This window comes from Triticum dicoccoides, chromosome 3A (assembly GCF_002162155.2).
Source record: "Triticum dicoccoides isolate Atlit2015 ecotype Zavitan chromosome 3A, WEW_v2.0, whole genome shotgun sequence".
Taxonomy (NCBI): domain Eukaryota; kingdom Viridiplantae; phylum Streptophyta; class Magnoliopsida; order Poales; family Poaceae; genus Triticum; species Triticum dicoccoides.
Window position 1 is genome coordinate 107388043 of NC_041384.1, and position 9864 is coordinate 107397906.

Genomic DNA, 9864 nt, shown 5'->3' on the forward strand with positions numbered 1-9864 from the left:
AATTGCAAAATTACCGACGAAGTTGGCAACTAGATCCATCCTACAGGGTTAAAACACTACATACATTGTGTGACTTCGCAGTTGCCAAGCAGAATACACTAGATCTGCCATGTAGTACGCTAGATATAACCGTGAGTTCTCAGTAGGTTGATGCTCCTAGTTGGTGAATGAATGGATGTGTAGGAATCCATAAAAAGGGAGAGAGAATTGGTAAATTTGGAATAATGGGGGGTGTGAAAATTAATTGCCATTGGTGTATAACGTCAGTTGCCACCTGTCATTGTCGTCAACTGCCACCATGTCAACTTATTGCTTGCCATCCTATTGTAGAGCCTGATGCCATCGAATCAAACGGATAGCTAGCACCAGATTTTAGAAAAGGATAGTGGATGTGCATGTCCTACTAGCCATGATATGTTGGTTGCCAACGCATGAAAATGTGATAGCACTGACGTGTTAACTTCTACATGCAAGCAGCACAATGATAAAAAAAAAATTGGATTGTTGATGCCTTCTTGTTCATCCAGTGATTGAGAGCACATCAGAACAGAAGCGAGACACGGAAAAGAATGAATCACGAAGATGGTGCAGATGATTGGGGTTCTCAAAGGCCAGAAACGCCGCCACCTTTCGATGCATCAGAGTACAGTCAGCTCATCTCTGCAGGGCCGTTGCTGCCGCTGCTAGAACAATATGCAGGCGTAGGTACGATGCGTGCTAAAAAATGAAGAGAAACATTTTCCATCTTCGCGACGATGGACATGACATTCTACTTATGTCGTGCACTGTCATTTGTCTTGCAGGTTCTTATGACCAGAACACTCTTAGGGGGGCCCCGTGGCAAGTGCAGTCACAAGGCGCTAACGCTGACAAATGTACGGGCAGCCAACTCCAACTAGCTAGTATGGCTAATCAAGGTAATGCAAAAACGAAAAAAGAGCACATAATGCTGTGGACATGAAAAATGAACATGAAAAAAAGATGGCAAAAGGACTCACGAGTTATCACGGGTGTAAAATGCAGAGCCTTCGTGCAGCACGTGAAATCGGGCAGCACCCATGTACCTGCCATCGACGTCGTACACAGGTGAGTCCATAAACATAGTGAAGATGCGGATGCTCAGTCAGCACAAGGAGCATAGTTGACAACTACAAAAATTGCCATGACTGGTCTTCTACGGTTGCCATGTATTAAAAACAACATTTGCCATCTCTGCACACCTGCAGTTGCCATGTAGGAAAAGCTGCAGTTGCCATTTCATGACAACTGCAATTGCCATCTAATAACAAACTGCGATTGCCCTACCGATGCAACTTCAGTTGCCATGCAAGCAAAAATGCATTTGCCACATAAGGGCAACTGCAGTTGCCGTGCTAGCACGAAATGCGTTTGCCGCGATTTGACCAACCACTACTATGATTGCAGATTATTACGCTGGCGGTGACCCGGCAAACGTCTCCTGGCAAGCTTCGCAAATTCCTGGTGGATCACGTCATTATGGTGTAACAGACCACACACGATGGTCAAATACAGCACAACAAGGAGTGCCACCGCGCACGCGCTTGGAATCAGTGTCAGATGAGCGGGAATCTTCCTTGCCTAGGTTCGTCTCGGGAGTGTTCACTTCAACGCTTGCTGATGGGGTGGCATGACTCACAGCAGCATCCTTCATTGCCAGAAGGGTTGGCAGTATTTCAGCTGTCCTGGCAGATACCGACTCGTCACTCCCTGATGTACGGATGCCTGTTGTTGTAGGCTGCACATCTGCAGCCGGCGGAGATGGTCTGCCACTTGCATTAGAGTTGGTGGGAGCGGTCAACGGTGCAGCAGTAGTATTGTCGACTGGTGCCTCCTGTACGTCTGAGTTGCCCCCTGTTGACAACTTTGAATGCATGCGTTCGAGCGGGTCCTTACTGATATGCTTGAACCCACGCGTAGTAGTCTTCTTCACCCTGCAAAAAAAATGAAGCGCATGAAAAAGGTATTTAAAAATGAAACAAAATTAAGTTTGCCTTGGTAGAAATCTTAAGAAAATGGAAAAACAGGTGGAAAAGTTGGCAGTTGCCATGTAAGGGGAACGTCAGTTGCCATGTGTCATAACTAGCAGTTGCCATCCAGCAGCAGTTGCCATGTTAGCAACCTTGAAAGAATGATAAAAATGTCTGATCTGCCATGAATGCAATTTCAAACCTAGGCGTGGGATGAGCTCACAAGACAACGGTAAAAAGATGGCAGTTGCCATAAGGTACATTAAAGTTACCATTTGGCCTACATTCCACTTGCCATGTGAAAAACAAAAATAGAAGTTGCCACACATTTAGAAAGTAAATAAAATATCATTTGGTAAAATAGTGGTTGCCACGTGGGGGGGCGATGACAGAAGACAGTGTGACAAGCTAAACGAATGCATTGGAAAATCAAAAAATATAGCGCTATGTCAATGAAAGTGGATGAAGAAACCTACTTCCTGACTGCCTTCCTCAGGTATGGCAACATGACAGGATCCCCGGTGTTGGTTGTCGTCGTGCGAGGAGATGTCCTAGTGGAAGTGGTATCACCGGCAATGGGGGCACCTTTGTTCAACCGAGCAGAAACACGGGTTGGCGTTGGCGCCTGTTTCTTCCTAATTGCTCGTCCACCAGCTGTCGGCTCGCTGCACGTATGAGATGGAGGTCAAAAAAAAGAGGTGGCAATTGTCAGTCAGCAATCTCGTTGCCGCGTTTGACAGAACACAAGTGCAAAAAAGAGGATGAGTCTGTTCGAAGAAAATAGACAAAGCAAAAAAGCTAAGATGAAAGTCGAACCTCTTCCTGGCAGCTACAGGGTCGGTCCTAGACCTCTTGCCAGCAGAAACTTGCCCAGCACCCTCTGGAGCCATCCCCCTCTTTCATGGCAAAACCCCTTCGCCTCTCACAGCCGTGTGTTGTTTGACTTTATCCGGTTGGGGGACATCTGTTGCATCCTTGCCCTTGTTACCACCTGCGCGAACTTCAGCGTGTTCATCATCATCGGTGTCCTCTTGCACATTATCCATGACATCATCGTCATCCTTGCTGAGACCAGCGTCTCCACCTAGTTCATCTTGTGTGTCAGCGGGCTCCTGGGAACTGTTGTAGTCATACCGGCCACGGCAACCGGTTGGCCGGTGTGTACGTTCTGGGACGAATGAAGTGAATTGCCTCGCAACCGCGTCGCTGTCAGAGCCACTGAGGGACGTCCACCCCTCAACCAACTTCCCGAGCAAGCCAGTCATTCCAGATGCAAACTGCCCTATTAGCTGCTCAACAGGTGCCCTCGCCTGTACACAAAACAAAGAGGCATCAATGACAACCCCGTATTGCAATCACTTGCATGACATCGAAAAATACTCCACGGCAAACCATATATGTAGATCTTTTGATTACCTCTGAAGGACAAGACGGAGCTGAGTGCACGTCCATCCACTTTTCAAAGTTTTGAGGCCCCCCAAACACGATGTAGTCTATAGAATGCTTGGCCATCAGCTGGGGAGAAAGAAAAGAAAAGTAGCAACGATATAAGAGAGAGAATGATGAACACTGACTAGCAGTTCATGTGTTGCAAAAAAAAGCAGAACTAACCTGCAGTTTACCATATTTGCTATCAGTTACCCTGTCTGCAGCAAGCACAACCTTGACAACATCGATAGTCCATGCAGAAACAACAAACTTGTGCGCAGGCGGCGGGCCTCCTGTCCCAGTAAAGTCCACGGTGGACAGATCAAGGCAGTCGACGTACATGAGCTGATGTACAACAATTTTAAAAAGAAAGAAAAATCAGTTGCGGTCATGGTATTTTGCGACAAATAACAGGATAAAATATATGGTATTTTATGAAGAATATGCCATCTGCATGTGCTAGTTGCCATCATAGAGTGATGGCAGTTGCCATCATAGTATGATGGCCGTTGCCATGTTGTCATGTTGGCAGTTGCCATCACAGTATGATGGCAGTTGCCATATAGTCATGATGGCAGTTGCCACATAATCAACATGGCAGTTGCCATCTTGTTATGATCATGTTGACATGCATGAATAAAGATGTGTTAAAAAATAGTGTTCACATAAAGGACCGGTAAAAAAATACCATTAAATGCAGTCGACAACCCTTCTGGTACACCTTGCTTGCAAATGCATCATGTAGGAAGTCGGCAATGAACTTACACCAGTTCATGTTCTTCACATCTTTCAGTTTCCCCTGCACCGCATAAAATTCAGGACAAGGAGTTGCCGCGTCAGAATTCCAATGGAAAAAACAACAAAAAAAACTGTCAGTGACTAGCTTGCACATGACATCGGAGTAAAAAAATTGAAGGAAAAATAATGTAGTAAAGATAGATCATTCACCAGGATGGGGAAGCATTTGTTGCTTGGGCGAAGAGAAGTGGTCGGCGCGAAAACGGCTGAGATGAGGTACATGAGTAGCTTCATCTTGAAAACATCTCCGTGCATCGTCATGGCCTCCAACGAATCTGCCACTGCAGTCGTGTTCGGCATGGATTCCAACCCAGGAAACAAACGGGGGAACAGCGCTTCCCCGATCTCGTTGTTGACCTTGTACGGGACTTTGATATGTCCATGGGGCACACCCGACGTGCAGAACACGGATTCCTCATTCAGCGGTAGTCTTCCACATCCCGGAATCACGAATTCTCTGGAGGCGGGGTCGTAGATCTCACCAAGCCAATCACATACACGGTTGACAAGGTTCGTGCACCGAACAGCCATCATAGACTGCATACCCATCTCAGCAGCAGCCCCCTTCTGATCGTCGCTGAATTTGTCAGTCAACACAGTCAGTCGTTCTTGGGAGGCTCTGTTGCGAATACGTTTCTTCTTCTGCAAAAAAACAGACATAAAGTGATCAGTTGTTGCCATGTTTTTACAAACAAAAACAGGATATCAGTTGTTGCCGCATTTTGCAATGTAATGAAATTTTAGTTCGTGCCAGACGATTGCGGGCTCAAAGGTGTCAACCATTAACATACATCAGGAAGAAGGGGGGTGTGTGTGAACATTTACCTCATCACCCTCTTTTCTCCGCCCAGTTGCCCGATTACGCTGTGGTGGATCCATGAAATCATCATCATCGTTTTGACGATCGCCACGAGCCATTCTGCTGAGATGGGAATATACCAAATTGTCATGGTGGAAAATGTAAATGCAAGGGGGTCAGCAAAAACACTTGCCGCATGCAACGCATACGTATGGCATCTGAAACATTTGATATGCAAATTCGGTTGCCACATTATGCAGACAGTTTGCCACACTGTCTTATATGCAGAAATGGCAGCAGGCAGTCTGTTCACACTCTATTTGCCACACTGTCTTATATGCAGAATGGCAACAGGCAGTGTGTTCGTACTCTATTTGCCATATGAATATACTACCTAGATGGCAACAAGCACACTTTAAGTGCGCAGTGGTTGCCATCCAATGCACTTGGCTCTTGAATGCCCACTGACTACCGATTGTGCCAACTGTCACACCGTGGTTGCTGTCACATAACATTCAGAAAACACACTGGCCGCAATGGCACTTGGCTCTTGAATGCCCACTGACTACCAATTGTGGCAACTGTCACACCGTGGTTGCTGTCACATAACATTCAGAAAACACACTAGCCGCAATGAAAATAGAATGGTTGTGGCACCTAACACAGAGAATTCAGCAATCTTAGTTGCCACACGGAAAAAAGAGCGTGTGTTTGGTAAATATCACATTAGTTTAGCAGAATTAGTTGCCACATGGAAGAGCGTGTGTGTGGCAAGTATCGCATTACTTCAGCAAAATTAGTTGCCATGTGCGAAAGCTAACATGTGGCAACTAACACGGTCATTTTCAGTAATTTGTTGCCGCAAGGGGAAACACGTTTGTGGCAACTATCAAATATGTTTAGGGAGTAAGTGGTCGCGCAATCATGATAGTTAATGTAACTATCAAGTTCGCCTCATTCTGCATTTTCAAAAACCAAACTAAGTAGATCTAGGTTTCAATGGCAACTACTTCGACTTCAAATTCACCCTCGAAATTCTCCCACGAACTCACTGCAAAACACAAAATCGAACCAACGCGCATCAAAAACTACCCGGAAGACACCTGCTCAATCCATATGCAAAAACTAGTGCGTGCCTCCGAACAAGCAGAACCAAGCCGACGATGCCGCGGCCGCGGCCGCGACGAAACTGGCCAATGCAACCAAAAACGTCTAGCAGACGAGTTCGGCGCCGGCGGGAACGCCGATGCATCGATGAATCGCCTGAATCTCTACAAATCTCGATCGAGGAATCGAACAGGGAGGGAAGGGGAGGAAATGCAGGAAGGGATTGCGAGGGGTGCATCAAGCAGTACCTTCAACCCGCAGGCGCTCCGGCGAGCCGCTCCGTTCCGGCGAGCACCACCGACGGTCCCGAGCACCGTCAATTCTTCCGCCTTCACCGTCGCCTTCTCCCCTCTCCTTCTCCTTCGATAGTTGGAAATGCGAGTGGGTTCTTCCAGTAACTGCGGTGCAGAAGAGTAAATGGGAGCGTGAGGGGTGCGACGTCAACCGCAGTCGAAGCGTGGCGTGCGGGCGCATTGCAGTTCCACCGCATGACTCAGATGGCAACCGCTGACCACGGGGTGGCAACCAACGTGCGGGCGAACCTACTCGCACACCACACACGCGCCTCATCCTACGTGGCACAAAAAACCACCTGGTTTGTTCCAAGATTCGTGCACACACCTGCCAACGGTGATGCTTGAGTGTGGTCGGGGTGGTGAACGCCCACACGTGTGGGCGTTAACATTTCCGTAAGAAAAATATATTTCTCCTCTCCGGCGCGACTTCTGGAAATTGTCTTTCTCTCCAAAGTTGTTTTTTCTCTGCCTTATAAAGGTATTTTTATTTGTTTTTTTCTTCTTATACCTTCGTAGTTTATTATTTTTAGACTAATATGATAAAATAATTTGATTATCTATTAGTCTACGTATTTATAATTAGACCCTAGCCCGTAGCTATTTTTTCTTCCGTAAAACAGCTTGGCCCTGATTTTTCAAATAGCCATAACTTTTTACTCGTTTGTCCAAATCCAACGAAACCAATGCCCACTTCTTCGTTATGATCTCCTCTATCCAGTAATCCAACTCAAACATGTTTTTGAAAAGTTTAAAATTTAAATTAAATCAGATTTGAATTCAAACTTCGTTTGACCATAACTTGAGTTTCGTAGCTCCGTTTGAGTTGATTCTTTTTGCAAATCGAAGCTCTTAACCTAAACTTTCTGATAAGGCCAAATTCATATAATTTTGGTACTGTTAGAAATTGTTTTATGGTGCAAGAGTTATTTGCTTGGTTTTGATGTTTTCCGAATTGTCTTCTTCGTTCTTCCTGATCTTTTGAGTGATTGCTTATGTGTGGTTACTATTGCTTGATTACGATAGATTGACCGGAGTGTGACGAGTAGAGCTATCAAGATTTTGAGTGCGAATCATCTTCATCAACCTTGCAGGCAAGTTCACACTTTGATCATACCTCTTTCATACCCAGTCTTTATTGCATTAGATCAAACCTCCAACATTGCATGACTAGGATCTAATTAAATTGTGGGATGGGAAGTAGTTGAGGTAGTACCTATTACTTGTTTATTATCAAACCCTAGGGAGTTACTATTATGTTATGCTTAGATTGCCATGCTATGCTCATAGACGTGGATTGGGTTTTGAGAGTATTCATGACAGATGTGAGATTGTTAATTAATGGTTTACTTAAGGTGGCAACTTAAACACACATCTGGGTGGATTAAGGTACCTGGTTATTCCCGGATTGCCTGTCTAGGCACCGGGGTAGACCAGGATTGCCTGTTTTTTTATGGACCGCCACCCAGGCCCAAAGGGATCATGAGATTTTTCATACTAGAAACTTCCGTGTGCAGCCACAAGCTATTATGGGCTCTGGCATAGTTGATTAAGTCGTGCGAACTCTTACAGGGTAGACTCGCAGATGTAGGGGAAAGTAGGTGTAACGGTCTATCTATCGTAAGGTGCTAACGCTTCTGAAAGACCATGTCTCGGTCATCCGTCTTCTCAAATACCATGTAGTGCGAGAAACCAAACGGAGGCGATCGAGTCTTGTGGCGAAAAGTGTGCAAACCTCTGCAGAGTGTATAAACTAATCATGATTAGCCGTGTCCCCGGTTATGGAAATCTTGAGTATCTAGTACCTGGATTATCATGTGAATCTCATCATGTTACTTTAAATTAAGTTTGTTGGGTTTAATGATGTTACTTAATTGGGATTGAGAATGCTGTCAACCATTCTCAATGTTCAACAACCACCATGATAGTTAAATAAAATTTATTCCTTTGCAGTAGGGAAAAATTGGCTTTTCGCAAAAACCTTATAACCGTAGAGCTTTTCCACCAGCCAAATATGCATGTAGTGATAGCCATTGTTCATCATTCTCTATGGTGTGAATTTGCCAGTACATTCAATGTACTAACCCTTTGTGGCTGCAATGTCTCATGTTGCAAGATTTCTTACGACGAGTAAGTGATACGTTAGGATTACGATTTCTACACTCAACTTTGTTGTTGGTGTTGATGGGAATCCACAACCTTGTTACTTCCGCTATTTGGATTGAGGTAATAGTATTTACGTTATTTTATACATGTGATTTACCTCTTTTATAAATCCTCGAGTACTGTGTGTGTCAGCATACTGATCCAGGGATGACACTTAAGCACAGAGACTTGATCCATTTGGGTCGGGTCGCTACAAGATGATATCAGAGCACATGTTGACTATAGGACGTGACCCTAGAAACTGGCAAGCCCATAGAAAGGATTTTCTCTAAAACTTTCCCTTTCAAAAAGATCTTTTACCTCTCTTCTCTTCTGAGCTTATTCAAAAATTCCCCTTTAGTGAGACCATACCCCTTTCCCCTTTTGACCACACGAAGATTCGACTGATGAGACCACTCTAAGAAGTACAAGATATCGGACAACTAAGACCACTTCGGAATGAAGAGTATTTTCCGTGCATCTGAATAATGGAAACTACAACGGTTGAATACTGAAGACAAGTAGAATTTGAAGGCTCTGAAGAATTCCCAGATTTGTATGACTTAGGAAGGCACCCCTTATGGAACTTGGCAGACTAAGGAAGCCGTCAATACCTGAGATCAAGGTGTATCGGAGAAAGACCGAGCATGGAGAGTTTAAAACCTCAAAGTGTTGTCAAGAAAACCCTAAGGCAGGAGATATCAACTATGGAAGATAGCTCATGGCAATGACAAAAGCAGAAATAAGGCTATCCATGATGTTATCGCCCGCTTATGTTATTGTCACCGAGCTGAGCTAAGCATGCATTTCTTCAGGAAGGATTGGATGGTACAAGGCTGATGGAGCATCTATCAACAAAGGATGCAGTTTTAACCTTAGCTGGTGTATCACCAAGATCTGGAGAATTACATCAGGAATTTTAAGACGGACCCGCAGGAAGCCGTATTTTGACAAGGAAGCATTTCGTGAAGAACTTAGGTCCAAGAAGCAGAAGTAGCCAAGCTGTAGGAGCAAAACCTCGAGATACTGGAGATTCATCAGGAACTGAAGGACAGTAGGACCATGGTTCATGCGAAGGATGTTGAAACCAAAAGTTTGGAATGCAACTCCGGAATATTAAAGGATGTCACCAGAGATTTCACGTCAACAGAGATGATCTGGCAAAAGAACTTGAGAGGGACAAGCATGATCGGAAGAAGCCATTGGAGGCATGAACAAGACTTGAAGAGTTTGGAGACGTTGAAGATTTATTGACCTTTAGAAGACCAAACCCCTGTTACATACCTATGTTAGATGCGACGTTTGT